Consider the following 27253-nt stretch of genomic DNA (forward strand, 5'->3'; position numbering starts at 1 on the left):
GAGGCCAGAAGAGGGAGTCACATTCGGGACTGGGGTCACAGGCAGCTGTGAGCTGCCATGCACGTGCTGGGCATTGAACCGGGTCCTCTGTGTGTTCAGCATTGGCTTTTAACTACGGAGGCATCTCTTTTTAATTTCATATTATTTATTTATTTATTTTTTTTTATGTGGGAGCAAAGTGTCAAACTCAGGTTCCATACTTCTGTGATGAGCCCTGCTGACTTAGCTGCTCCTCAGTGTGCTCTTTTGGCTGTGCATCTTAATGGCGATCAAGTATTCCCATTTGATTAGACCACACTGTAAACTGAACAGCCAGGGAGGGACTTGAATGATAGTGACTGTCACCCAAAAAGAATTCCTCCTCCTAGGAGCTTCTGTAGCAGGCTCAAGCCAGCACAGTGTGCCTGCAGTAACGTGCCAGGTGCTTTCTCTCTTGGCATCTGTTTCCACACGTAGGCCTCTACTCAGATCTTGGGATCACATGACTGGTTTCCAGTGTCACATGTGGCCCTCTGTGGAGTAGAGTGTGCAGAGGTGATCTTAGAAGCCTTTGCTGTGGGCTCCATCCAAGCTATGCCCTTCAATCTGTCAATCTCATACAGACCAGAGCTTCCTGCTTTTCCTGAGGGATCTTCAGGTATCCATGCTTATCGGCCTGGAATCCAGCACCACCCACAGTCAGCAGACGCATGGGACTTTTACAGCACCTATGATTTGAAAGTTCATTCTGTTCCTTGCAAACAGACCAGCAAAGAGATCCCTGCAGGCCTTTTGAAAGTGCACTTCCAGAGGAGGAGAAGAGGGAAGGAGGGTGGGGTTGGGAGGGGACGAGGGAGAGGGCTACAGCCGGGATACAAAGTGAATAAATTATAATTAATAAATAAAAATAAATGAAAGAAAGTGTACTTCCTGGTGTGAACCTGGTCAGTGGCTGTGAAATGTGTTTATTTCTGTCAGACAAATCTTCTCCAGAAGACAGAGGACTGTCTGTTCATTGATGTACAGCTTACAAACAAAGGCATTTCCAAGCCATGCTAATGTGTGAGGGCTTTAATCTTACTGTGTGGTATTTTCTGTGATTCTGTGGTGAGACAAGCTGCTTCTCCCTTGGTTCTTCTGGAGCGAGAACGGTAGTGACCACCTGTATGTGGGGTTTGTGTGCACCCAAAGTCTGCTGCAGAAGGGCAAACCCAGAAGATTCCTAAGGTAAGTAGCTCTCACAGTTTGCAGAACAGCCTGGCAGTCTCTGGCCTGTGCTCTGCAGCATCTTGGGCCTGGTGTAGTCCTGGAAAACCTATGAATGCTTAGAAAGGATTTAAATGTTCAGAAAGTGGTTTTTCTTTTCAGTCCCAGGATGAATTTGAATTATAGTCTTTGTCTCTTAAGTTCTTCCTAAGATTTTTTTTAATCTAAAGTCTAACCAATGTAGAAATGGCATTTTTCATACAGATCATGACAATTACTCTGATGTCATTTACATGAGAATGATCTCAGGGCCATTTACATGGGGTCAGAGTAAATTCCAGGAGTCTGAAAAGCAGCATCGTCTAAATTTACAGTAGGTTGTGGTGTCAGAACTTTTTCAGAACAGAAATCTCAGAGTAGTTTGGCAACATGGTTCAGATTCTAGAGACGGGAAATGGGGACCAGAAACCAGGCCTGCCCTCTGTCAGAGCCCTGCCTTTGCAGTCAGCTCTCCTGACTCCTGCCCTGCCTTTGTATGGAGCAGGCTGAGGGTCACTGGGTGACACCCTCTGCACTCCTCTGTCTTCTCTGTCCAGTGTACCTCGGTGTCCCTTTTTGTTCTCCTTTCAATGTAGCTGTTTGTACCCCTGATGTCTGGGGGGGACTCAGGGGCTCAAGGGCTAGCCACATACCAGTGAGTCTTGCTCTAAGCACAGTGTTCCAAGGCCCATGTGTGAGGGTGGACACATGTTTCTGAGTCAGGTGTCCTGGTGACTGGGATGTGCTATGCATGAAGTAGGCACATATGTGGGTCAAAGCCAGTGTTCGGGAAGCTCATGATGTCATGCTGGAAGCAGATGCTAGTGGTGAAGTGAGGACCCTCCCCACATCCCTCCTCATCCCAACAGAGACTGGAATTTGCCGACCTTAGTCTGTGCTGGTACTGACTGATATTTGCATGAAAGCTCCCTCTGCAGGGAACTGGCCTCCTTAGGAAATTGTGGGCTCAAGATAATGAATCTCTGAGATGAACATCTATCTTCTCAAGGGTTTTGGCCCCTTTCTCAAAGCCAGTGGGCTTGTCAGATCTAGAGGAAATGTTTGTTTGAGTTCAGCTAACTTCCTCCCCTCCTGCCACTTGCTTTCACTCTGTCTCTCTCAAATACACTCTTTGAGTCTAGCATGAGCTGTAATTGAAACCCCTTTTTAGCAACACCCTCCTATCTGCCCCCCCAAAAAGGAAAGATGAAATGCATGGTGGTTGTTGTGAAGATCTAATGTTCTTACAAAGATCACATCCTAAAATCTTGGAGTTTCAAAAATGCCCAGGGTAGGAACATTTCTGAACATTCAGACAGAGTCATCGAAGTTTTTGTGAGATTATAGCATTGTGCCCATCACAAGCATGTTCCTGAAAAGAAGGTAAGGAGCCTCTGGAGGCAGGTGCGGTATTCTGAGACTGGGCTTGCTTCGGTTGAGGGAAGCTGGAGTGTTTGTTTAGCCAAAGGCTTGGTGCAGGAGCAGTGTTTAGAAGACAGCCTGGGCCCAGGGTGATGGCTCAGGGGATAAAGTTGCTATGCAAATGTAAGAACTGGCCTCAAAATTTCAGAAACCCATGAAAAGAGTGGCACTTTAGCTTGGATCTGAATCCCAGGATCCTTGGAGGAGAACTCTTGGGAGCTCACAGGCTGCCTGGCCTGGTATACACAGTATCAGCATTGACTCGCTGAAGGAGGGGCACTCATACCTGATGTTTGTTAGGCTCACAGACATGCCAAAACCTGTATGCAAGTGCCCATCCTCACACACATGGTCACGAACACACATGACATGTCACACACAAATCACACATGATAGGTAGATAGACATGTCAAAACATATCATATACAATAGGTAGGAAGGTAGGTATAGATAGAAAGATAGATAGATAGACCTGTCACACACATCACACACAATAATTAGATAGGTAGGTAGATAGATAGACAAATAGACTTGGCAGACAGATAGGTAGGTAGGTAGGTAGGTAGATAGGTAGGTAGGTAGACAGACAGACAGGTGTTTAGATAGGTAGGTAGGTAGATAGACAGACCGACAGACAGGTAGGTAGGTAGGTAGACAAATAGACAGGTGGGTAGGTAGGTAGGTAGATAGATACTGCAGCATGGAAGCAGCCGTGGTATGTATACCTGTAGCCATGACTCTTAGGAGGTGGACACAGGAGAAGGATCATGAGTTCAAGGCCATTTTGAGATACAAAGTGAATGGAGTGCCAGCCTAGCCTACATGAGACCTAGTCTCCAAAAACAAAGGGCTGGAGAGAAAGCTCAGTGGTTCAGAACCCAGGCTGATCCTGTGTCAGACCAAAGGTCCATTTCTGCACCATGTCATGAAGACCTCAAGTACTGTAACTCCAGCTCCAGGGATCTGCCTCTTCTGGCTCTGTAGACGCCTGTACTCGTGTGCAGTGCCCTCACTGAGACACATATGTATGCATAGATTTAAAAACGAACATCTGTAAAAAGTAAAGCGAAGCAAAGCAGCGTGGGCTTTGGGGCAGCGCGGGACGCAGAGGTTCGGCTTCTCATGTCCACTCGTTCAGGCTTGCCTCATTCCTTAGACTGTCGGGGCAGGGTTCTCACCTGCCAGCTGCTGTGAGAAGGCCTCCCAGGTGAGGAGACTCCTGCCCGCTGTATGGGGCATGGCTTTGTGAGGCTTCGAAAGCCATCGGTCAAGACCTCCTTCACATTCCTCCCATGGCGTTTTCAAACATACACACCTGTGCACACCGTGACTCAGACGTGAATAACACTACATACATAAGTATTCACACAAGCCCACAGGCCCCTCCTGTATCCACAGCTTCTAGACATTCATACATCCATGTATGTGTGCTCTTACACATAGGCAAACACAAACATTTTCCTATGTATGCACGTACTGTTTCCTGGGAAGCACGGCTCATTTAAGGCGATGCTGTCTTATGTTTAGTGGATTCCTTTGCTACTCTGTTTACAAGATGTCCCCTGCTTACTGTGACCCCAGTTTTAGCTGTGCCCATGGATCCTTGGGCATGCTTTAGCACACAGATATCAGGTTACACTGGAATTGCCTGTGTATTTTTGTGTTTCTTATGCCACAATAAAACCGTGAAATTTAGAGTTTAGTCTTGTTTCTCATATACTTGGTAACTTACAGATAGCAGCTGGCTGTCCAAGACATAATTCCTGAAGTAGTTAGTGACTTGAGTTAGTCAGGATGGAGGTTGTTTGTTTTTTGTGAGGAGGGATATGTTAGCCTGAAAACAGGGCTTCCAGGTGGACATTGGTTATGTCACAGTATCCGCTGGAGCGTGTCCAAAGCATGGTCATTAATTGGCTCTATGTGTTTTGTGGTGGTAGCCACGGCATGGTCTAACCAGGGATTTCTGTGGTGGAGGAAGTTCCGAAGCTGTCCCTTCTCCTGTTATCTTGCTTGTAACCTGTGGAGATGAGCCAGTCTACGCTATGTAGAATTGCCAGATGCTCCCTAAACTGGCACGCTGGGCTTCAGGTTTAACATAGGTCTGCAGACAGTGCCTGGAGCCAGCTGTGCATCCCGGGTGCCGCACAGGCCTGGTGACTTGCTCTTCACTTACCTGAACTATAGAGTGGAGTCAAGACCGCATGAGTTAGAAGGCATTATTCACAAAGAGAGGAGTATTGAGGACTAAAGCTTGCTTTCTGTACAGATTCCTGGAATAAGGCTTATTAGTCACAAAACAAAACAAGAAAACCCCAAAACAAGACAAACTAACAAACCACTTGGAGATTTTTTTTCCATTTAAGGCATTTATTAGATCCTGGAGCTGGGTACAACAGTACACGCTGAGAATCCTGGATGAAGAAGGGTGAGGACCCGCCTTTTACTGCTTTGACTCCCTTCAGCCTGGAAATGCTGGCCTGTAGCCAGTGCGGGGGAGGGCAGAGGAGGGATTACTTTCTTATCACAAGGAAATTAGATGCCTAAGCTAGTGATAAAGTGATTTCTTTGAAAACAGTTTTTAGGGAAATTGAACTTACCCTGTTACCTCATGGCAGGCTTTGGGGCTCTGGGAAGAAACCTATTTTTGCAGTTAATGGATCCTGGCAGTAAAGGGTTTTAAACTAACTTTAGATTTCTTTAAAAAGTAATTCCCTTACCGCTAGCTTGTCTTCTGCCCTGAAAGGGAAGAGAATTTTTATAGTGCTTTTAGAACATGCAATTTTTCTCTAGTTGTTTGGCAGTCCCATTAGCAAACTTATTTTTCAAAGTCCTACTAAGTGATTGCAATGGTATTTGTCTTGCAGGCTTTCTACTAAAGGTGTGTGTGTGTGTGTGTGTGTGTGTGTGCACTCACATGAGAGAGAGAAAGAGAGAAAGAGAATGTGAGAGAGAGAGAGCTTTCCCACAACATATCTGAAATGGGTGTTGAAGGCACACAGACACATAGACCAGCTCACTACGCCTGTTTTACCTCACGAGTCTTCTCAGGGTTGTCCCAGCAGAAGAATTAAAGCACTTAAATAACCAACTAAACAAACACACACAAAAAAAAATCTATGGACCTGTTCCCTGGGAAGATAGTAGCAAACACTGCTCTGTTTCTTGCTTCTGTCAATTCACTACATTTCTTTTCAGCCCACTCCATGCTGAATAAAACTTTGGGAAAGAAGAATTGCTACCTAGTTCCAGGGTGGAGGTTCTGTTTGACAGGAAATAGACTGTCTTTTTTACCAAGTGAGTGGCCTCAGCTGCTCACAAACCCCTGAGTTACTAGGTGGCTTGTTGCCCCATGACACCAGACTGGCTTGGTTGCTTCCTGATCGCTGCCTTTAGGACCACTGCTTCTCTGGGGCTCACACTTTCAGAGGTGCAGCTTCGAGACGCCACCTCACGTCATCGGGCTAGGGCTGCATCTTGGTAGTCTGACAAGCCATGTGCAGTATGCATCCACGAGGACCCAGACTTTTGCTCCTCTGTGCTGCCTTACCTTGGAACAATCGGTTGCCGTGGAAACTGAGTGTGTCTCCTTACTCTGGGCTCAGAGCATCACATAGCACCCACAGTGCTCAGCAAACAAACCCAGTTTTCAAACCCCTGAACCCACATTGGTTATCATCTCTCCCCTAGGAAACTTCCGTAAGAGACTGTGTCGGGCAGAACGAGAGACGAGGCAGAGTGGGAAGGTGGACAGGGACTCCTTGGCCCTGAAAGGGAGGAAAATCAGAGCAGGATCAGGATGGTGGCTCAGAGGCTAGGGAGAACTGGAGGGGAGAGATGCTGATTGCATGCCACATCAGCAAGGAATGGTGACTCCCTTTCCAAACTTGAGGTTTCGAACCAGATGCTGGCCGCTTGGGCATGGTCCTTACTCCTTAAATCCATAGCCCTCCTTGGAGTTCAGTAAAGGTTGGAAGGCTCTGCTCTGTTCCGTGCCCATTCATTTCACTCATTCATTCAACAGACATTTTAAAAGATGCCTGATGTGGGGAGATTCCATTTCAAGAGCTCACAGGCAGCAGTGAAGCAGTGGGGCTGTGCGCTCCTTCCCTGTCCCTTCTGGGAGAGGAGTCTAGCGGTGAGCCCAGGATAGATTTTGATGCTTGCTGCTTCTTTTAATAAAAAATAACTCCTATTCTCCTATGCAAACTAGTCTGTAGGTCTTGCTATATTTCTTTTTTGGGAGTTTGACCTTGATGAGAATTGTATCCCAGAACCTGGCAGTTAATGTGGATTTCTCAAACACTAGTTACTGACTTGCAAATCAAGCTGACAAGTTGTGATGTGGAGAGGAAACAGCTGGCTCTTTTCCTGGCATCAGAAGACTCCCAGGCTCCCAAGACACCCAAGGTGGGTGGACATGGCATCTTTATATTTCCAGGTCCTTTACTGCAAAATACGCTTAGGGCTCGTGTCACAACAGTTTGCTCATGACTTGATAGGTTGGAAGAATCGGCTGTGCAGTGGTCAGATCCAAATCCTGCCCTTCAGCTCAGATTGCCCAAGCCTTGGGGCCAGCAGTGCAGCATGCTAGGAGCCTTGCAGCTTCATGCTGCTGACACTTCCCCTGGTTTCCGTGTTCTTGCTCCTTTATAATTCACACGAACCGCCTTATAGGCCGCCTGGGCTGCTAGGGCTACTGGTGTGTCCCCAAGGGTCATCACAGGAGTCACTGGTCAGACCAAAACAACTAACTTAGCTGATGTCGCCGGTCTTACTTACCAACCACGGGCTGCCATGCTAGGCTCTTTGTCTTGCTCCCTTCATGGGGGGCGTGTGTCACCAGCAAGGCACCTTCAGGAACCTGTGTACAAACATGGGGCCCAGGCCACAAATGCAGTGTTCCAGATCAGATTAGTCGGCTCAAAGCTGGCTTCTCATTCAGTATGGCATGGCTGTGGATTCTGACATTTGTGCCTTAACACTGTGATAATGACATGAAAAAACTGGCCGAATTTATGAGTTAGAGAGCACATCACATAAATTTTGTATGTGTTGTGAAAACTAGATAAATACAAAGTGGCACAAAGGTTCAAATAGACATTGAAGTTTTAACATGCTTAAATCATCAATTTCTCCCAGAGTGGATTTCCTGAGTAGTGGGGAAGGAAAAGGTTTTTCTTTTGGCATTCCTATTACTTGTGAGTTACTGTATCAGTTAACTAATTTACTTAGTAGAGACTGCCTTATGTAGCCAGGCTGGTCTTGAATTGACTCTAGTGGAGGATGACCTTGAACTTATGGTCGTCCTGCCGTCACGCTGAATGCTGGGATCATCCTGCACCACCGCACTGGGATCTGAGGTTTTTGCTTTTAAACTGTCTGCCTGCAGAGTGATTGACTTGAGAGGCTACTGTCTGCTTAGGGGTGGCACTGATAACCCTGATCTGTACTTAGACTAAGTTGGCAAGAAAGTGAGATACGGTTTTCTCCTTTTTTACTTTTCAAAAGTGGTCAAGGTGATTTAATAAATACAAACTGCTAAGCAACGAGGCAAAGAGATGCCCGAGTGTTGTGGGTCTGTGTGCGTGGGCATGGGGTGCTTTTGGAGATCAGTGACTGAAGATGTTCTTTGTACTTCCAGCCTGATCAAAGAAGGCTTATTTCCCCATAGCACTCATTCTCTCTGCTTGTTCACCTTCGTTCTCCATCTTTTCAGGATTGATTGCAGTGGGGAGGAGCCTGTCTGAAGCCTTAACTTCTCTCTTTTTATAAAAGGGAGACTGCGCTTCTCCTAATGCCTTGTTTTCATTGCTGTCGGATGGAGACATTAAGAAGTGATCTGGCATTCATTGTGCTTTCCCTGAAGGTGGCTCAACTTTCGATTGAGATGTTCTTGAGTCTTCATGGTTTCCTAGCATCCTCTGTCTTCCCTGACTTTGATGGCTTCTTCCCTCCTGCCTCCCTCTTTCCCTCCTGCTTGTGAAGTTCTCAATGAGTCTCCATTTGTCCTCTCATCTCTACTGGTAGTTTTCTCTTTCCCCAGCCATCTTTTCTTTCTAGTTTCTAAAATGCTCTTTGTTTTCTTCTCCAGTGGCATTTCAGAATCCATCCTGGCATGTTTTAAAAGGTAGTGTGCCTCATCCCATCCCCAACAGATTAGTTGGTTAGAAAAGAATGAAAAAGGAAGGAAGAACCGAACATGGTTTTGTTGTTTTTTTTTCTGTGGGGCACATCAGAAACTTTTAAATGTTTCCAGAGAAGGGTTGTGTGGTTGACTCGTTTGCCTGTAGAACCTCTCAAGAAAGACCCATGCAGAGCAGGGCTCAGCAAGCTGCGCATACCGCCCCTTCTCCGTCTGTCTCCTATGGTCCTGTTTCTGTCCCACACAGGAGCTCGGCCATTCCAAGATGAATGACCCCAGCAGCAGCTAACTGCTCGCTCACTTTTTCCAGCCTCACACAAGCATTTCTCAGAACTCCTTCAGCTCAGTGCGATCTGCGAAATCAAGCTTAGCATCCTTGAGCTCATACTCAAGACGCCACGTGTAGTTAGAACAAGGAACTCACCACCGTATTGCCTTAGTCCCAGCTCGCAGTGTTAAACTGCAACCAGTCCTTCCACCCTGCTCCACTGGCCTGGCCCGCTGTCTCGGCCGCTTCCTCCTGCTTGCACTGGGTGTTCAAATCATCCTGCTGTCCATGTACCTGTGACGTCCACCAGTGCGGGTGTTCAGAAGTGGTTCAGGTGTAGGCTGAGCGGGCTCATCTGCCTCTGCTCAGCCTCATTCCTCGCTCTGCTCTTGCCATGCCCTGCCCCCTTCACTCTTCACTTGGGGCCTGTCATCTCCTTTCTCCACCCATCAGAGTCCAACTCTCTGAAGCACTTCTCCCTGGAAGCCTTCCCTTGGCTGATGTTTGCACCAAATTTCTCAGTGAGTTCATTCTGTGGTGAAGGTTCTTTGAAAAGCTGAAAGGTTTAATGGAAGATTCCTGTTTGCCTCTGCGATCACCAGGGAGCCTGCTTGGGAAGCTACAGCAAACAGAAGCAACCCCGCACTGTCCCTCAGTCAGCCAGCCTGCCTGCCATCTCAGGCTGACAGTGGACCATGGTGAGGCCTTGGCTCTGTCTCAAGAGCCTGGGGACAGGGCCTGCTCCTCTGAAGTTTCTTCTTTCCTAAGAACATTTCTTTGCTAACAATGGCTTATTGCGCTCATAAAGTGTTCTGGGGATTGAATTCAGGTTCTTACGCTTGCAAAGTAAGCATTTTACTGACTGAGCCAGCCCCCAGCCTGGTTTCCATCATCTCTGTTATCATTTATTGTCTGTGGAGACTTGGTGATTTTCTGTGTAGCTGTTGGGAGTGGCACTGCAGTGAGCAGGCATGTGCAAGTGTTTCCCAGAGATTCCATCTTTTTTTTTTTTTCCTGGATTATGCTTTCAGAAGTGGGGTGACTGGGTCACAAGGGAGCTCTGGGGCTTGTCTGGTATGCTGAGTGACATATACTGAGAGACACAGCAAGATTCTAAAGAACAAGGAACCCTGCAGGCTGGAGTTAGCCTGAGAGGCTTGCTTCCACAAGTGGGGTGTGTAATAAAGAGGTAGAGGCCCGACCCCACACTGCCTTTGGGCTAGGCTGTCTCAGGTCTGATAGCTCCACTGATCCGACACTTTTTTACAGTCTCTCTTTAGGAGCCTTTTTCTGGTTCCTGCAAGGTTGTCTGTCAGTCACCAGCCTGGTGAGTTTCCTTTTATGCTTAGTGCCGAGTGTGAAAGCCATAATTCTTTCAAGTTGACTTCAACTTTCCTCTTTAACCTTTCCCCCTTTGTTCCTGCTTACATTCGTCTTCACTGATGTCAAACGAGGCCAACTCGGAAGTTGCGCTCCCGCTCTTGCCCGTGAGCAGGGCTGCTGGTGTGCTTCCTTCGTCCTCAGGCTGGATGGGTTCTTCCACCTTCACTGCCTTTCTTTCTGCCCACTCACGCCTGTCTTGGTGCATCCCTGCGGTCCCAGCCTGTTTGCTGCCAGGTCACGCTCCTATCTTGTGACCTTGGCTACAGTGGGGAGTGCCCCTACTTCCTGTTGCCCTTAGTGGCCTCTCTTAGCTGGCCCTCAGTTCAGCCTCTGCGTTGGCAGGGAATGGAGGCAGTACCTCCTTGTGTGGATCTGTATGTTGTAGAGAGCAGTTTGTGTCCCGCTTCTGAGCTGTCAGGCTGAGAGAGGGTCTCCACCATGTGCAGAGCTCTGTGTGATGGCCACGAGGTGGCCCATGGGGGCGGCGGACTGGGGACTGGTAGCTGGGCGGTTGTTTGAGCCCATGTTGGCTGAAGTTCAGCTTCTTTCTTCCGGAGATCTTCAAGGTTGATGAGCCCTCAGCATCCTACAGGAAGCCCTGGCATTTAAATCCTAGCCTGCTCTTGGTCCTTTCTAGAAGTGAGGTGACACTATGGGTCACCAGCAAAGGGCAGGTGACAGAGTGGTACAGTGGCTCCACTCCCACTGGGGAGAGCAGATGCGTAGGGTGGTTCTGTGGTCAAAGCCACCGGGAATCAGTAGGGGCTTTCAGTCAGGCCGAGCGACATTAAAGTGAGGCCCATTCCAAGTTTGCTTTGGGGTCAGCCCTGGAGGAAAGTCAATCACTTCTTATGTCGTAGGCGTAGGTTGCTAGGAAGACATGCTTTCCCTGTTTTAGTCTGGATTTCTTGGAAAGGATTCTGGTTCGAGAGGCTTCTGTGGGACACAGTAGCAGGAAACTGGAGAGGGGTGGGGTCGGGAGGACGCTCAGAGAGGGTGTTCTCCTGATCAGCCATCCCTGCAGCAGCAGGTCCTGCAGAGGGGTGCAAAAGTTCTGTCCGGGGAGGCGGGAGCCTCTGAACTGCCCTGCCTTGTGGGTAAAGGCTACACCAGCCTAGAGCTGTGGAGACAGGCAGAGGCCATCAGATGGGTGCAGGCTGGTGGCGCCAGCATGACGAATACTGAGGAAACAAGGAAACGCTCAGCACTCTGCCATGTTCCTGAGGCCATGTGAGCTGTCAGGAATCCAGCTACAATCTTTATGACCAGTGAGTCCAAGCCTCAGGAAGGCAGCCAGGACCACACTGCATAGCAATTCTGGAGCTGAGGTGAGGAGCCAGGCTCTCTGACTACGGCTGTGGCACTCTTTCCAACTGTTACCCAAAGCAGAAATTTAAATCCACTGTGATTTATGAGACATACTGGATTTGATTCATGGAGCAATGTTTTCCTTTCCACCACAGACTCCTTTGTCTTTCTTTGAGTGAAAAATTGTCAGAGGATTAAATCCTCTTTGAGAGCTACAGAAAGAGAGAGGAAAAAATGGCTGAGTGTGTAGATAACGTCCTGTGGGAAGATCATATTTTTGAAGGCATTTGCTATTCATGTCCTTTCGGCACTGCCGCATCTTAAGTATTTACTTGGTCTTCTGGCATTTTGCTTTTCCAAGGACACTTGGAATCCATGCCAGTGGAACCTGGCAGCCACTGTATTGTCAGTGGCTCATTAAGGTCAAACTTATTTAAGGGTCTGAGGTCCGGGAAGGAAGTGGGAGAGCCGTCACAGACGCAGCCCTTCTAAACACGTCTTCAGATGAATCAGAGTTCGTGGAGCAGGTGGGCTTGTTCTCAGACTCTGAGAGGCTCTCTGAAGCGCTCAGGGTGGATTCTCTGTGTAACTCCCAATGTGGGGCTTCTGTCACATTGCTTACTTGGATAAACGGCTGTATTTTATGTGAGAGAAGCACAGCTTTGTTTGGAGTTTAAAAAATCTTGTCTGGTGGTGACTTAGGGCACAGTGAGTTGTGTTCCATGTCTGCTCCTTTTCTTCTTCATTTTCCTGTTCTGTGACATGGGAGGCCGACTTTCAGAAAAAAAAAAATATATATATCTGTCTGTCTGTCTATCTATCCATCCATCCATCATCTATCTCCATCCATCATGTCTATCTATCTCCCTCCCTATCATATATCTTCCTATCATCTATTTGTCTATCTATCATCTATTTCTATCATCCATCCATCCATCCATCCATCTGTCTGTCATATCATGTATATCTGTCTATCTACCTATCATCTATCTATTGATCTATTTATCTGTCCATCCATCCATCCATCTAGCCGTCTATCATCTATCTGTCTGTCTGTCTGTCTATCTAGCTCTATCCATCCATCCATCCATCCATCCATCCATCCGTCTATATGTCTATCATATCTATATATCTGTCTATCTACCTATCATCTGTCTGTCTATCATTTCTATCTATATGTTAGCTGTATCTATCTTTGTCATTCAGTGATGGGGTCCCTAAGAAATGGGCGATTTTTTTTCCTATTTTGGTGTTCTCTAAGAACTTGCTTTCTGGCTTCAAGAGTTACTGAGGCCCAGATGAGCATCATTGGTGTGGAGGCTTGTGAGCTCTTGTCATGAGACAAGGGAAGCAGAACTTGACCCTGTCTGTCTGAGGATGGATCTGTTCATTTTTCACATGGATATCCTGTACTCCAGTGGTGATTCTCTGTCTGACCACCATGATTATGAAGAGGGGAAAGCTCAGACGAGGGATGAACCAACTGAGTGAAGGGCCAATTTAGCCCAGGTTTGCTTCTTGCCTGCAGTTCTGAGTCTTTACCACAAGAGGGTACTCTCGTCACTCTTAAAGTAGTACTTTCAGGACAAACTGGATTTTTTTTTTTTTTTCCTTCAGTTCACCTAAGTGGGATGCATTTTAAGATTTTGCTCTGTGCCCCAGCGGCTGTGGTGAAGGATTCCACAGATGTAAGGACACTACCCAGCACACTCAGGCTGTGGATAGTGGTGTCTAGCAGTGTTGGAAATTAGGCACATTTTTGTGTAAGGTAATGTATTCCTGGAGTTCTCCACTGTCCTTGGGCAAGCTTGTCCATCCAGCCTGTTCCTTCTGCTGCCTGTGTTCTTGGCTTTCATGTGAAGAGAGTGCTCTCCTTGAGGTTCACAGGAGGTGACATGGAGGTGCTCTCTGGCTCATTTGGGAAGTTGGTGTGAGTCACCTCACAGGAGAGCCTTCATGTAGCCAGGATTTAGGACTGGGCATAGAGAGTGCTGGTTCACTAAAACCACCCCTTAGACCTCAGAGCTCTAAGGGCACCTGCTGCTGTGTCTCGTCAAGCAGCTGGCCTTTGCAAAGCCAGAAGTTGCTTCTGGTTTTGGGCCTGTTTACCCCCCCCTCCGCCCCCCAGCCTCTCCCCCGCTTTGCTGCCTGTGACCTGTGGTGCCACCGCTGACTTTGTCTGTGGGAGTGAGAAGGGAGGCATCCCTCTTAGTCCATAAGGCTGTTGGCAGCGCTGCTGCTATTTGGGGTTGGGCAGTGGTTGCCGTGAGGTGACCAGCAGGGCAGCCACTTCTCCTGTGCCACGAAGCCCCATGGAAGAGCTCAGAGGACATGCTTAATGAACACCCACAGCCCCACAGCTGGGCGTCGTGACGGGTACCCCACCATCACCAGCTGATAGTCACTTGTTCTCCCCGATTTATTTTGTTTTTAATAAATTTTATATGGTAGAACCATTGTAGGTTTAGAGACAAATTGTAGAAATAACGTCACCTCCCAGCACAGTTATCATATTTGGTGTGTCGACATTATTTGCAGTCCTTTGACTCTGCTTTGCAGACTTCATTCAGACTTTCTTGGTTTCTGTCCCAGGACCCATCCAGAGTGCCAAGCCCTCGGCGCCCTTAGACAGGGCTTGCTTTGCATGGCCTTGATGGTCTGAGGAGTGCAGCCTGTTAGGCATTTTGAAGAATATTTCTCTGTTGGAGTTTGTCTGAAGTTTTTATCCCGAGTATTCTGGGAAAATGGATTTTTGAGAGGAAGATTGTAGAGATTAAATGGCCCCTGATGGCATCCTGTCAGGGTCCTTGCCATCTGTGTCATTTCTCAATGCTGGGCTCACTTTTGTCACCTGCCTGAGGTGGGACGTGTCCCCACCCTGGGAAGTTCCTGTCTCCAGGTGGTGCCTCTTCGTGCTGTCTCCACTGGGAGGCCGTTGTGTTGGTGCCATGTCCCTTTGCTGGTGTTTCTGAACACTCTCTTAGTTTCTGTGCTATAGGAAACTGCTGGCTCATGCTCTTATTTCCTGCCCTGGCCCCGGTCGTTGTCCAAGGAGCTCTGGACCCTTTTTTGGAGGATGATACTGGGAAGCAGGAGCTAGGGTCTGGTTACCTTCTTGCTCTTAGCTGACAAAGCGAGACAATGTATGCGCACAACAGTCTGAATGAGTGTGGACAGTAATGGTAGATGCCTTTGCACAAATCCATCTGCATTTGTAGTGCATGCAGTCTGGGTTCCTGTGCATGTCTTCCACGCTAGCCTAACAGCCCCGCTCGGGTCAGCCTGGCCCTGGGCGGCACCCTTGCTTATGTGTGACCTTCTGTTTCTGTTTTTGTCAAACACTCACCTCCTTGTTGGGTTTGGGGACAGCTGTTAGCTACTGAGTTTATGTCAGAGACAGCCCCTGTTCCCATTACTAGGGAACACACTTGGATACTGAGCTGCCATGGGCTATATTTGTGCAGGGGTTCTAAGTTATCTCCATGGTCCTTGGTTGGAGTATCTGTCTCAGAAAGACCTCTGGGACCAGACTTTTTGATTCTGTTGCTCTCCTTGTAGAGCTCCTGGCCCCTCAAGGTCTTTCTCTCTCCCCCTTTCATAAGATTCCCTGAACTGTGCCCAAAGTTTGTTTATGAGTCTTAGCATCTGCTTTAATACCCTTCTGGTTAGAGTCTTTCAGAGGCCCTCTGTGGCAGGCTTCTGTCTTGTTTCTTGTTTTCACCCTCTTCTGATGTCTGTCCTATTTGCCTTTCTGAATGAGGATTGAGCATTTTACCCAGGGTCCTCCTCCTTGATTAGCATCTTTAGGTGTACAGATTTTAGTATGATTATCCAATATTATATGTTTAATATCCACATATAAGTATATACCATATGTGTCTTTTTGCTTCTGGGATGTCTTACTCAGGATGATCTTTTCTAGTTCCACCATTTGCCTGTAAATTTCGTGATTTCCTTGTTTTTAATTGCTGTGTAGTATTCCATTGTGTAAATGTAGCACAGTTTCTGTATCCATTCCTCCATTGAGGGACATCTGGCTTGTTTCCAGGTTCTGGCTATTATGAATAAAGCTGCTGTGAACATGGGTGAGCAAATGTCCTTGTTGTGTTCTTGAGCATATTTTGGATATATGCCTAGAAGTGGTATAGCTGGATCTTGAGGTAGCACTATTCCTAATTGTCTGAGAAAGCGCCAGATTGATTTTCAAAGTAAAGAAATGCTCAACGTCCTTAGTCATCAGGGAAATGCAAATAAAAAAAAAACCTTCACACCCATCAGAATGGCTAAGATCAAAAACTCAAGTGACAACACATGCTGGGGAGGATGTGGAGAAAGGGGAACTCTCCTCCATTGCTGGTGGGAATGTAAACTTGAAATCATCATATTTTTAAACCTAGATACATTCAAGCTCACTCTCTGTGCTTCCTCCCCTCCCCATAATTCTACCTTTGTAAACTTGGTTGCCCTGGTATATGCTGTGAAGCTCAGGCTGGCCTTCAACACACTACGGTCCTCCTGCCTTGACCTCCCCACTGCTGGGATTGCAGCGCTGGCATGACTGGCTGTAAATTTAAGGGGGTTTGACATGTGGACAAGGCCACGCGCCATCCTTTACTCCTGTAAAGTATGCTTGGAAGCTACGCCGTTCTGCAAGTTCTCTGCACCTCCCCGTTCACTGTTGTCAGCTCTCCAGGCCTGGCAGCCAGCCTTTAGCTGTCTGCAGTTTTGCCTCTTCTGGGTCATCATTTCGTAGGATCAGTGCCCTGTGCCTTTCAGACTTACTTCTTTTCTGGTAACAGCAGCCAGGATTGACCTGTGTCTCCATGCTTCGATAGCTCATTTCCCTTTATTTCTGGCAAGTGTTCTATTGTGTCTCCTCCAGTTTGTTTACCTGGTGTCCTACCTAAGGGCACCCAGCTCGCTCTGGCCCTAATGATTTCTAGAGAAGAAGCAGTGTCGCCTGCAGGCAGGTTTGTGGTGGCTATAGCTCTGGCATAAGCTGGGCAGACACTGAGGGGATTGCTTTGGAAGAAGCTGCCCAATATCTTACCCTGTGGCTCACCCACCTTCCATTACCACCAGTAGTAAACTTTACATCCTGTTTGTTGCTCCTTTCTGGTAGGTATCAGTGTTGTCAGGCTTTTGGGTATTTAAACACTCCAAGGCCATGGAGTTAGAACCATATCTGGTTTGATTTTGAGGCTTCCTCTTGGCAAACTATTCTCAAGCTTTCTGTGTTCTATTTTGGCCATTGTCTGTGGTCTTTGGGACCATCTATGCTTAGGTCTTTGGCACGTTTTTGTGGCTTTTTAATGGTTAAGGTCTGTCCCATACTCACCCATAAACGTTTCCTTCTTGTCTGGGGCTGGTCTCCTCAGTCTTTTCTTTTGAGACAGGCTCTCACTATGTAGCCCTGGCTGGAACTTGCTATGTACACCAGGCTGGCCTTGAACTCACAGAGATCTGCTGACTCTGTCTCCCCGGGACACTGGGGATTAAAGGTGTGCACCACCATACCTGCTGGTCTTTAAATTCATCTAATAGTGTCTCTTACAGTACAGAAGGCTTGAGCTTGGAGAAGTAGCTTGGCCTGAAGAAGAACTACATTGCACCTTTATGGAAAGTTGACAGTTTACTAAAGTCCAATCTGGCCATCTTTTCTTCATGGATCACCCTTTGGTACTGTAAAGAAAAATTCATCTGCACACAAGTGTACCCACACCCTCCACTATTTCTCCTAAAATTTGTCACTGTGTTGTTGTACCTTTGGCCTCATGATCCATTTTGAATTCATCGCTGTGACGTTGTGTGTTTCATTCACCCAATTACACTTTTCTCTTTTTGCATGAACTGTCCAGTCATTGGTGTACCTATTGCAGAATGCTATCATTTCTTCACACTTCACTGTCATCTCTCCACCAACAGTCAGTTGACTGTGTGACTCTGTCCCCACAGACTCCTTTGTCCCTGAGGCCTGTGTCTCTGTTCTTTTCTCAATACCATAATGTTCTGAGTACTGTAGCCTCTTTGACGGTTTTAAAATTGAGCACGGGGTGTGTGGTGCGTGGTGGTGGGTTTTTTCTTTTACTACTTAGACTTGTTTCTCTTGAAACTCTGTTGGCTCCTCTGGGTCTTTGCCACAGCCCTGGTTTTAAGTTTTCTAACTGCAGAAAAACAAAAGAGCTACTCCACCCGTAAGTCAAAGACCTTTGGAAATCTGTCTGCTAAGGAGAGGAGGTCAGTCTCAGAGGGCATCTGTGGAGGTGGCCCGCAGCCAGCCCAGGGCCCCTGTCAGGAGTAAACAAGGAATGCTTATCAATGTTTGATCCCTTAGAGAAAATTCAGAGGGGATGTCCTCCTGGCCTGGTTTCACTAGACAGTTCTGGGTGTGTATGTGTGTGTGCGTGTGTATCTGCATGTCTGTGTGTATGTGTGTGTGTGTATGTGACTGTGTCTATGTGTGTGCATGCCTGTGTGTCTGTATGTCTCTGTGTGTGACTGTGTCTTTGTGTTTGTATGGCTGTGTGTGTGTGGTGGGGTGGGGTCGGGCAGCTGGTGTCTGAGTTCTTATTTTGACATTAGAGACTCTCAGTGAACCCTGGCTTCTCTAGCCACAGTGCACAGAACCTTGGGATGGTGCTCACATTGGTCCTCAGGCCTCCATGAGTGGGAGTGTGACGATGCTCTGAATGGCGTCCTGGTGGCTTGCTGACCGGTCGTCGTACTCTCCTCGCATCCTTGACTTCACTGTGTCCTGCAGTGCGCGGGGCAGGCCCAAGGTGGCCTGTATCTGCCCAGCCTGGGCTGCGGCTTAGGGATGCCGCAGTTCTCGGAGCAGCTGTGGTCTCTTCAACTACCCACTTGCTCTCCTTGTTGTTGGCTTCCCTGTTGCTCAGTCTCTCTTCCTCCTTTCTTTCTCTTCTTCTTTCTCAAGCTCCCCCACACTCCATTCTCCTTTTTTAAGTTTGTCAAGCAGAATCATCACTTAGATCCAGTCCCTTCATTGCTGTGGGAGATGACTGTAGCTCCCTCATTGGTCATATGGATTAAGTAATGTAACGGCTCAACCCCTTTGGTGCTTGGCAGTGGAGAAGTACCTGGTGATGGCTTTCCACTAACATCTGAGGGCAAAGTCTCTCGCTGTACACTCAGTGCTGTGCAGTACACACTCCTCTACTGCTCAATATTCTGATCAGCTGGTAGGAAATAGTCTCCATACTATGTAGAGGAGGGGGTGCTGAAGCCTGGGGGTGTGCCCCAGAGATGAAGCTGGCCTGGGGAGGGTAGGTCTAATTCTTCCCTGTCCCTTTGCTGTGCCAGGGTTCTTGCTGATGTGCAGGGCTGCTCTTTAGTGATGGCAACAGAGGCTGGACTGCCTCTGCGCCACAGACCTGGAGCCAGGCTCTCTCCGCTTCACTCATCTGTAGCCTTTGACATGTATTGTGCAAACATTCTACTTTCTCCTTTCTGAATGTCAGACAAAACACTTGCATAGAAGTCATCAGATTTCCAGGACTCACTGAAGGCCCCTTTTCAGGCGTGCGCCATGAGATGGGAAAACCAGGCATTAAAACAATTAAGCACAGCCCAAGCATGGGAGAATTCACACCCTCCGGGAGCCTCACCCTTAGGAAGCACTTACTTACTATACACCTGGTGCCGTGCTGAGGGCCCAGCACAGATTAGCTCAGTCCTTGCTTCAGCTCGGTGAAGGAGGCACTGTCACACCCCTAATACAGAGAGACAAGCTGAAGAACCAGGGACCAGCCCAGGGCAGAACAGGTGGGGCTTCCAAGCACACTATTAAGAGTGGCGACTTTGTGAGGATTTGGAGGTCAAATTTCTTTTGGAATGGCTGCCAAAAATTTTGGAGCAGGCATTGTGGGAACTGGTACAAAAAGACACACTCCATGGATATAGGGAGTATTTTGTGAAGAGTGATTTGAGTGGAAGAGAAGATGGTTGGAAGTGTGAGCTGTGTTCAGGGATGACAGTCTCAGGAGCTGGGAGATGGTAACTAAACCCAAAAAGTGACCGGTAGACCCCAGAGGACGCTCAGGATTTCGCACAGGGGTGCAAGTGTTTGGATTAGGTTTCTGCAGCATGGTAGGGGCTTGTTTGGCTGCATCCTAGAATTGTTTGAGGCCCGGGAGCCTATGAGAGATGTTTCTGCTATAGTCTAGGTGAGCTAGTATATCAATTTCTTAATATCACAGAGTCCTGAGGTCACAGGCGAGCGATCCTCTACCTGATTTATGGTGGTACTGGTGATTAACCCAGGACCCCTTTCAAGGCAAGCACTCTAGAAACTGAGCTGCATGCTCCCCCCAGGCAAGACACTTCTGTCTAGGGTACACCCTTTCAGTTCTGCCTGGAACCTTTGTGTGAATAGTGCGCTGATAGGCAGGACTGAGTGTTCTAGGCATAAGTACCCAATCTCAGTGAAGTGTCTGGACCCACAGACCTGAAAGAGTCCAACCAGGACTCTCCAGGTTGCCTGAGGTCCCAGGGCTAGGACACCCAGGCAGAGCCAGCACCTAGGTTTCCCGACCTGCTGTCACCCCATTGTTCACAGATCTTTGCTTCTGACCTTCCTTGGCATGGCGATGGATCTCCGTAATGAAGGCACTTTCTTGGGCCTCCTCTCTGCTCAAGAGTGCAGACAGCCATCTTGTGCTGGAGTGTTGATTCCTGAACTGACGCAGCAGATAGCTCTGTTGACACTCTCAGGTGCATGCTGGAGTCACGGACTTCTCCAAGGATCTGATCTGTAATTCAGCTCTTAGGACTGTAGTGTGCCCACCACGAGCCACAGAGTCGCTGTGGCATATCCCTTTACTCAGACATACAATGGCGAAAGCCGGCTCTGCCCACTCTATCAGTTTGCCCTTTCTCGGTGTTGTTCAATCCCAGCATGTGTCACAGTTCTGTAGTGCCTGGCTTTGGCCGGACAGACAAACTACAGACCTAGTCAGTGAAGACGGGAGGTGGCCTGGAAAAGTTGTTGGAAATGGACAGCTGTCAGTCAGTTGGCTGTAGGCCGTCTGCTTTCAGAGCTCAGGGGCCAGCTCTTGAGAGAAGGCGCTCTCCGGTTTTCTGAAATCTACATGTCTGTGTGGTTGCCCAGACTCACAGATCACCGCACAGGCTGTTCACCTGCTGTGTGAGCAACCTAGGCTCTCTGGCTATTTCTCCATCACAAGGAAGAGGTAACACACACAACTCAGGGCTTGGAGATGGCACAGCCCATCATTGAAGGAAGTCAGGGCAGGAACTCAGGTCACAGAATTTGAACCGTGGAGGAGTGCTTGCTGACAGAGCAAGTTAAATCTCAACAATATGGCTGCTCCTACAAGACAGGGGAGCGGTCAATGATAACATCTGGGGACATTCCAGCATGTGGGGGGACTCTCGTAAGGCCGCAGGCCTGTGTGAAGAAGTATAGGTAATTGTTATAGGGCATCCAGTCACAAGTGGGCATCCCCAAACACACACATGCACAGAGAAATATACACTGAGAGAGAGACATATGCAGATACACACAGATATACACGCAGGTATACAAACAGGCATACACAGCCACACACACAGGCACACAGACAGATACTGCACATGAACAATGCTAAATGGACACAAGAGATTGTATACTTGTGTGTGTATATATGTGTGTGTGTGTATAAAAATTAAAGAGGTCATGGATTTGAGAGGGAGGGAGTCAGGGACTTGGGAGGAGTTGGAAAAGGAGTGGACATAGGATAGCCATGATGTAATACAGGATTCACATATGAAATTCTCAAAAAAATCAAAGTGTGAAAAATTATGTGTCTTAAAATGTATACATTTGAGTTGGAACACTATCTCAGTCAGCAAACGGTAGCATAGGAGCCACATATGAATGCCAGGCATGGCAGTGCGCACCTGTGATCCAGTCCTGGGAGGCAGAGACAAGCAGATCTCTGGGGCACACGTGTGTGTGTGTGTGTGTGTGTGTGTGTGCGGACACAGGCGTGCAGAAAGTGTGGACGTCTGAAGGGCTTGATTTTGTAGTACAGGTAACAGTAATAACACAAGCATTTAATTGAAGGCCATGTACAAAGCTGGGTTTGTGCAGGGCATGCCCATTGCAGGGAGCGAGCCGAGGTTCCGTGAATGTGGTTTGCAGCCTGCACGGACTCACCGTGTTCCCAAACCAGACAAGCTAGTTTAATTTACAAATGGAGTTTTGATCCACTCAGGACCGTGAATGCAGCGGGGGAGGGAGGGGGTGTCGGGAGAAGCACAGTAGCTCATTTCCTTTTATTGATCTGAGCACAAAGCAGGGCTGTTGCATCCCAGAAATTAAACCCCCCAGTTCACACAACAGTCTGGTGCAGTCTGGGAAGACGTTGCTGTGGCCTCTCAGGAGTAAATAACATGAATTTTTAAACATTCCCCAGGAATAATTTACATGATTTCAAGTGTTCTGAAGCAACAGGATGTGGAGTGTTCCTTACAGCGCAGCAAACAGCTGAATATTCTGGGAAATTATGAAGGGGGTGCTAGTACCAGGAGGCACGCTCCCAAGGACCATATTTCCTTTGTTCCTTTAGCGTCATTCTCACTGTGCGTGGTTTTTGTCTTTGAGATAGGTTCTTACCGTAGTCAAGGCTGGCTTGGAACTCATTATGCAGCTTAGGCTGCCGTCTAATCACTGCAATCCTCCTGTCTCACCTACTGAGTGCTGGGGTTGAAAACCTCAGCACCACATCTGGCTCTTTTGTTTGTTCTTGACCAACATTTGTTAGTTGAGGTGTGTGTATGCGTGCGTGCATGCGTGCGTGCGTGCATCCTCTGGTAGAGAGTGGAAATACAACCACACAGAGGTGTGCTGCAATCCAGACAGATACTGTCTGCGCCCAGGGGTAGCGCCCTCCATCCCTGACGCAGACTTAGTGTGTCTGTGATAGAGCTGTCAATGTTTTCAGTATCCTACATTAAATTGAAAACAACTTCTGTATAATCACAGAATGTTCTAGTTAAGTGTGTAGCTAGAAAAGCAGCTGGGGATGGGGCACTTAATGAAGGGGCGGAGGGCCTGAGCTCAGTCCCCAGAACCAACCCTCGCTGAACAAAGGCCTGGTGTGGTGACTCAGCTTGTAATTCCAGTGCTGGGGAGGAGGGGCAAGCAGATCCCCAGTGCCTGCTGCCACGGCCCATCTTTCTTGTGTTCCATGATAGGAGAGAGACCCTGTCTCAACAAATAAGGTGGGCAGCTTCTGAGGAGCCACAGCCGAGGCTGTCTTCTGTATCCTTGTGTACTGTGACTGGTGTCCATGATTAGCTGTATACACAAATGCACGTACACACACACACACACACACACACACACACACACAGACACATAATCATAGATGAGCACAAGAGAAAGAAAACCAGAAATAAGCATTGTTTATGTTTTTGTGAATTTTAAAAGCATTTCTAACTCTGTGATGTGATGGTGCAATATTATACTATTCTATGTACTCAAGTCTTCCTTCCTAACAGCACAAACCATGAAGACATTTTGCATATTAATAAATATTTTTCTATGGTAAGACATTTAATGATATCTGCGTATCCTATTGTACGGAATCTGTTATTATAATGAATAATCTAGCTTGACAATTACATCCCTTGATTTTTTCTTTGTTATTCTAAAAATAGAAATCAAACACCTGTATTACCAAACCTAAGTGACGTAACCTATCCACTTTGTGCATGTCCTGGAGGTGCTCTCCTTTGTGGCTTCCTGGAAGTCATGGCCCACTCTCATGCTTACAGAAGTGTGTTTGAAGACGTCGAAAATGTGGCCTGCTGCTTCCAGGAGACTCTGAGGGAAAGTCTCCATTCCCTCTTCCACCTTACTGTTTCCACCATTTTTGGCATATTGGATAATAATATATTTTAAACATTTGACTTTTTGAGGCCTAAATGTTACATCCTTTCCCCCTTTCTTTGTTTCTTTCTTTGTTTCTTTCTTTCCTTCCTTCCTTCCTTCCTTCCTTCCTCCCTCCCTCCCTCCCTCCCTCCCTCCCTCCCTCCCTCCTTCCCTCCTTCCCTCCCTCCCTTCCTTCCTTCCTTTCTTTTTTTCTCTCTCCCTCTCTCTCTCTGAGTAATATATTGACTATGAGGTCTATCTTGGCTTGATCCATTTGCTTTGGTCCCAGAGAGATCAGTTTCCCTGAAAATCAGGTCATTGGCTTTGAGTTTGTCCAGGAAGGGACCTGCAGGGGGAGGAGTGAAGCTAAGGCAATTTGATGTTTTTATGTCCTTGGGAATTGATGGTCCAAAATTCTACGAAGAAAACCAAATAAGTCAGCAGACATAAGACAAAACAAAAACACCCTCTAGGTGAGTGCGTTGCCCTGAGAAGAAAGAAGATGCTGTCCCCCCTTCCCTCTGTCTTGTCCACAGCTCAGGAGAGGGTGTGCCCTGCATGTTGCTACACGTGATCAAAATGTTTGTGCCCCTTTCTTAGGAGGGAGCATGTAACCGCACAGTTTTAGCACTGTCTTGGGGAAAAGGATGCTTTCAAGGTTTCTGACTTTAGGAACTTTAGTTACTGATAGTTTGGGAGAACTACATACCCTTTTATTTTTCTAAATTAAACATTAAGCAGAGCAATCTGAGTTTGCACCCTCCCCCTGTTTTTGGGTAACTTGATTCTCCAATTATAAATAATGATTCTTTAATGTCTGTTAATTCTCTCACAGTTAAGGGCGAATTCTAATTAGCTATCTCCCTAAGATATGTGGTTTGTGGCTTGAAAGGTTTTCTTATGCTTTCTCTCCCTAGAACTAATGACTCAGAACCAAGAAAGCCTGACACAGAGCTTTGTCTTGCCTGGGCGGAACATGCTGCAGTGGTGCCCTCTTGCTGCCTGGTAAAGAGAATGCCCAGCACACTCGGTCTCATGGCTGCACCTGTTAGTTCTGCATACAAAGCTTCATCCTGCTCGTGGCGAGCTCATTTCTGGCATGCTCATTTCTGGGGCCCTTCTTTTTGCTGTAATTCCAGGCAGCTGTTCTTACTAGTACAGGAAAATGTGCTTTCATGGGTGTCCATTGCCCAGACCCTTGTGCCATCAGCTCTAGTCCTACCCGATGCTGTAAACTGATCACAGAGGTAGTCAGGACCGTTTGTCTGCCGCTCCTAATTTTAACAGGCTAAAGGTAGCCAGTGTGATTGGCTACCCATCACACTGGTTGGTGGATGTCTGAGTATTTCACATGGCTTATGGAACAAAATACCGTCTTTCTCAAGCATGATAAGTGAAATACATAGGCATGCTGGTTAGTGTTTGTCAGTTTAGCACAAGCCTAGACTACCTGGGAAATGCGAATCTCACCTGAAGAATTGCCTCCATCAGACTGAAACTCAACCAAGGAATTTTCTCCACCAGATTGGCCTGTGGAGCAAACTTGTGGGTTGTTGTCTTGCTTCCTGACTAGTGTGGGCAGGGCCACCCCTGAGTGAGGTGGGCCCCACTGTCAGGAGGGCAGCTGAGCAAGACAGAGAAAACCAGTCAGTCAGCAACACTCCTCCATGGTTTCTGCTTTAGTTTCTGCCTTGGCTTCTCTTTAAGCCTAATGAAGCCTTTTCTTTCCCATTTTTTGTTAGTGTTTTAATCACAGCAACAGAAGGCAAGCTAGAGGCTTAACCATGGGTGAAGTCATGAAAAATGAGAATTCTACACTTGACCTTTTGTAAGAAGTGAACCTCAGCCAAACCTGTGGACTGAGCTTTCCCTTTGGTGAACATTTCTGGTGAATAGCTGCAGAAGGGGAATGACATCTCATTATTTAATGGGAATGTAGTTTCAGCCTGGCAAGTTGAATAGTCTGGGATTAAATGGATGGCATGATGCTTGTCCGATAATGTGAATGTATTTAATACCACTGAGCCCTGCCCTTGAAATTGCTTAAGGTAATGACCTTTTTCGTTATGTGCATTCTACCAAAAGTTTATTTTTAAAAGGCTAAAAGAAAGCCTCTTTGAGATTGCATTTGGGTCTGAGCTCTGACTTGGTAAATATAGATATTAAATATAATTGTACATTGTGGGTGTTTAAGGGTCATTATTCTGGACTCCAGTGCTTGTGGTGGGACTGGTGAAGATAAAATGTGTCTGGGCCTCAGGACATGCTTGGGGAAGTGCCAACAATATTTCTATGTTGTTTTACATTCCTGTGAACCATTCCTCTCGGAAATAGACGGAGGGAAAAGTAATTTGGACCTTCATTAATTGGGTTCTAATTTATCTAGCTATCTAATTTAGGTTCTCCATTAAAGGACCAGCTAGCTAATGTAGTATTTCATTTTAACCGATTTCATATGCAGTCATGCAGGGGAAGCTGATTGTAGGAGGCTCTCCTCCCATCCTGCCTTCCCTCCTCCATGGTGCTTCTTGTTCTTGACACTCAGTAAATGTTTTTGAAGGTCAGCTGTGGTGCAGAGGGGAATTAATATGAAAATGCACTTAATAAATAAGCTGTCAGTTGGTTCCTAGGATACTGGGAGCGGTAGAGGCTCCTTGCTTTTTCTTCAGCTGTGTGTTCTGAGGGAGTGATGGTTACCTCGGGCGCTCTGAGGCATCTGCTCACAGGCCTTCTGCAATCATTTTTAGCATAGCGTTTCTCCACTGACTTCATCCCCCTTGAGTGACAGAACCATTTTCTCCCGAAATCCAGCCCCTCCCCAGGAAAAGGGAAAAGGAATGGACACCCACCATTGTAACTGTGGGAGGATTCTAGCAGAGAAGGCTTGAGCCTCACGGTCCTGTGCACCTGCCAGGTGGGGTGGGGTGGGGCCCAGGCCCTGGCTGGTCATTTGAATTGTGGTTAATTAATGTTAAACCTGGAGGGTTTTTTTGCGGCTGTGATTGGGAACTCAGACCTCATAGGCTTTGCCTCCAGGCACAAACACAGGAAGATTAAACATTAACTAAAATATCTGCACGGGGACATAAGCTGGGCAAAGAAGTGGAAACCTCTGGGCTCCCACTAGGGAGCCATTTTACAAAGGAAGCCTTGTGTGGGGGTTTGGAGAGGGTGCAGTTGGCTTCCTTAGACCTGGGAGGCATTTCTCAGGGGAAGTTATATTGCCTGTGCTGTCCAGGCAAAAAGACGGAAGCTCAGTGGGTGTTGGCCGTGCTCAGGAGCCCTAAATGTTCCTGTCTAACCTTCAGAGTTCCTGACACTCCTTCCTGAATGAAGGAGATTGGTTGCTTTCTTGTCATTGAGGTTCTCCTCTGATTAGGCCCCAGATTGTTTGCAAATCTCTTAGCAAGTGTGCCCAGCCCTCCATTTGCTGAGGTAAAAATTCTCCCCCTTTCTCCCTGCGTTCCAGAGTGGATCTTAACTGCTTACAGCCTTTTTTCTTTAGTCTTTGCCCAGCCAACGGATCACACTGGTTGTTTTCCAACATAACTGTCCTTTGCTAGGGACACTGGTCTGACGGAGCCCATTGATTGTGTGTCCATCCTCCATG

The 27253-nt window shown here is 47.4% G+C and overlaps 1 protein-coding gene across 9 annotated transcripts in view; it reads left to right on the forward strand.

Moving 5' to 3' along the window:
• Positions 1–27253, forward strand: part of St6galnac3 (ST6 N-acetylgalactosaminide alpha-2,6-sialyltransferase 3) — a 478904-nt gene that overhangs the window by 42055 nt on the left and 409596 nt on the right. For 4 of the 9 annotated variants that reach the window (XM_060392468.1, XM_060392474.1, XM_060392469.1 and 1 more), the window contains exon 1: positions 948–1206. The exons of 4 other annotated variants lie outside the window; for them this stretch is intronic. The gene's annotated coding sequence lies outside the window, so the exon portion shown is untranslated. Of the gene's footprint in view, positions 1–947; positions 1207–27013; positions 27079–27253 lie in introns of those variants that run through there. One more of the 9 variants, XM_060392471.1, reaches the window with a different exon arrangement.

The sequence above is a fragment of the Meriones unguiculatus genome, chromosome 10 (genome assembly GCF_030254825.1).
Source record: "Meriones unguiculatus strain TT.TT164.6M chromosome 10, Bangor_MerUng_6.1, whole genome shotgun sequence".
Lineage (NCBI taxonomy): Eukaryota > Metazoa > Chordata > Mammalia > Rodentia > Muridae > Meriones > Meriones unguiculatus.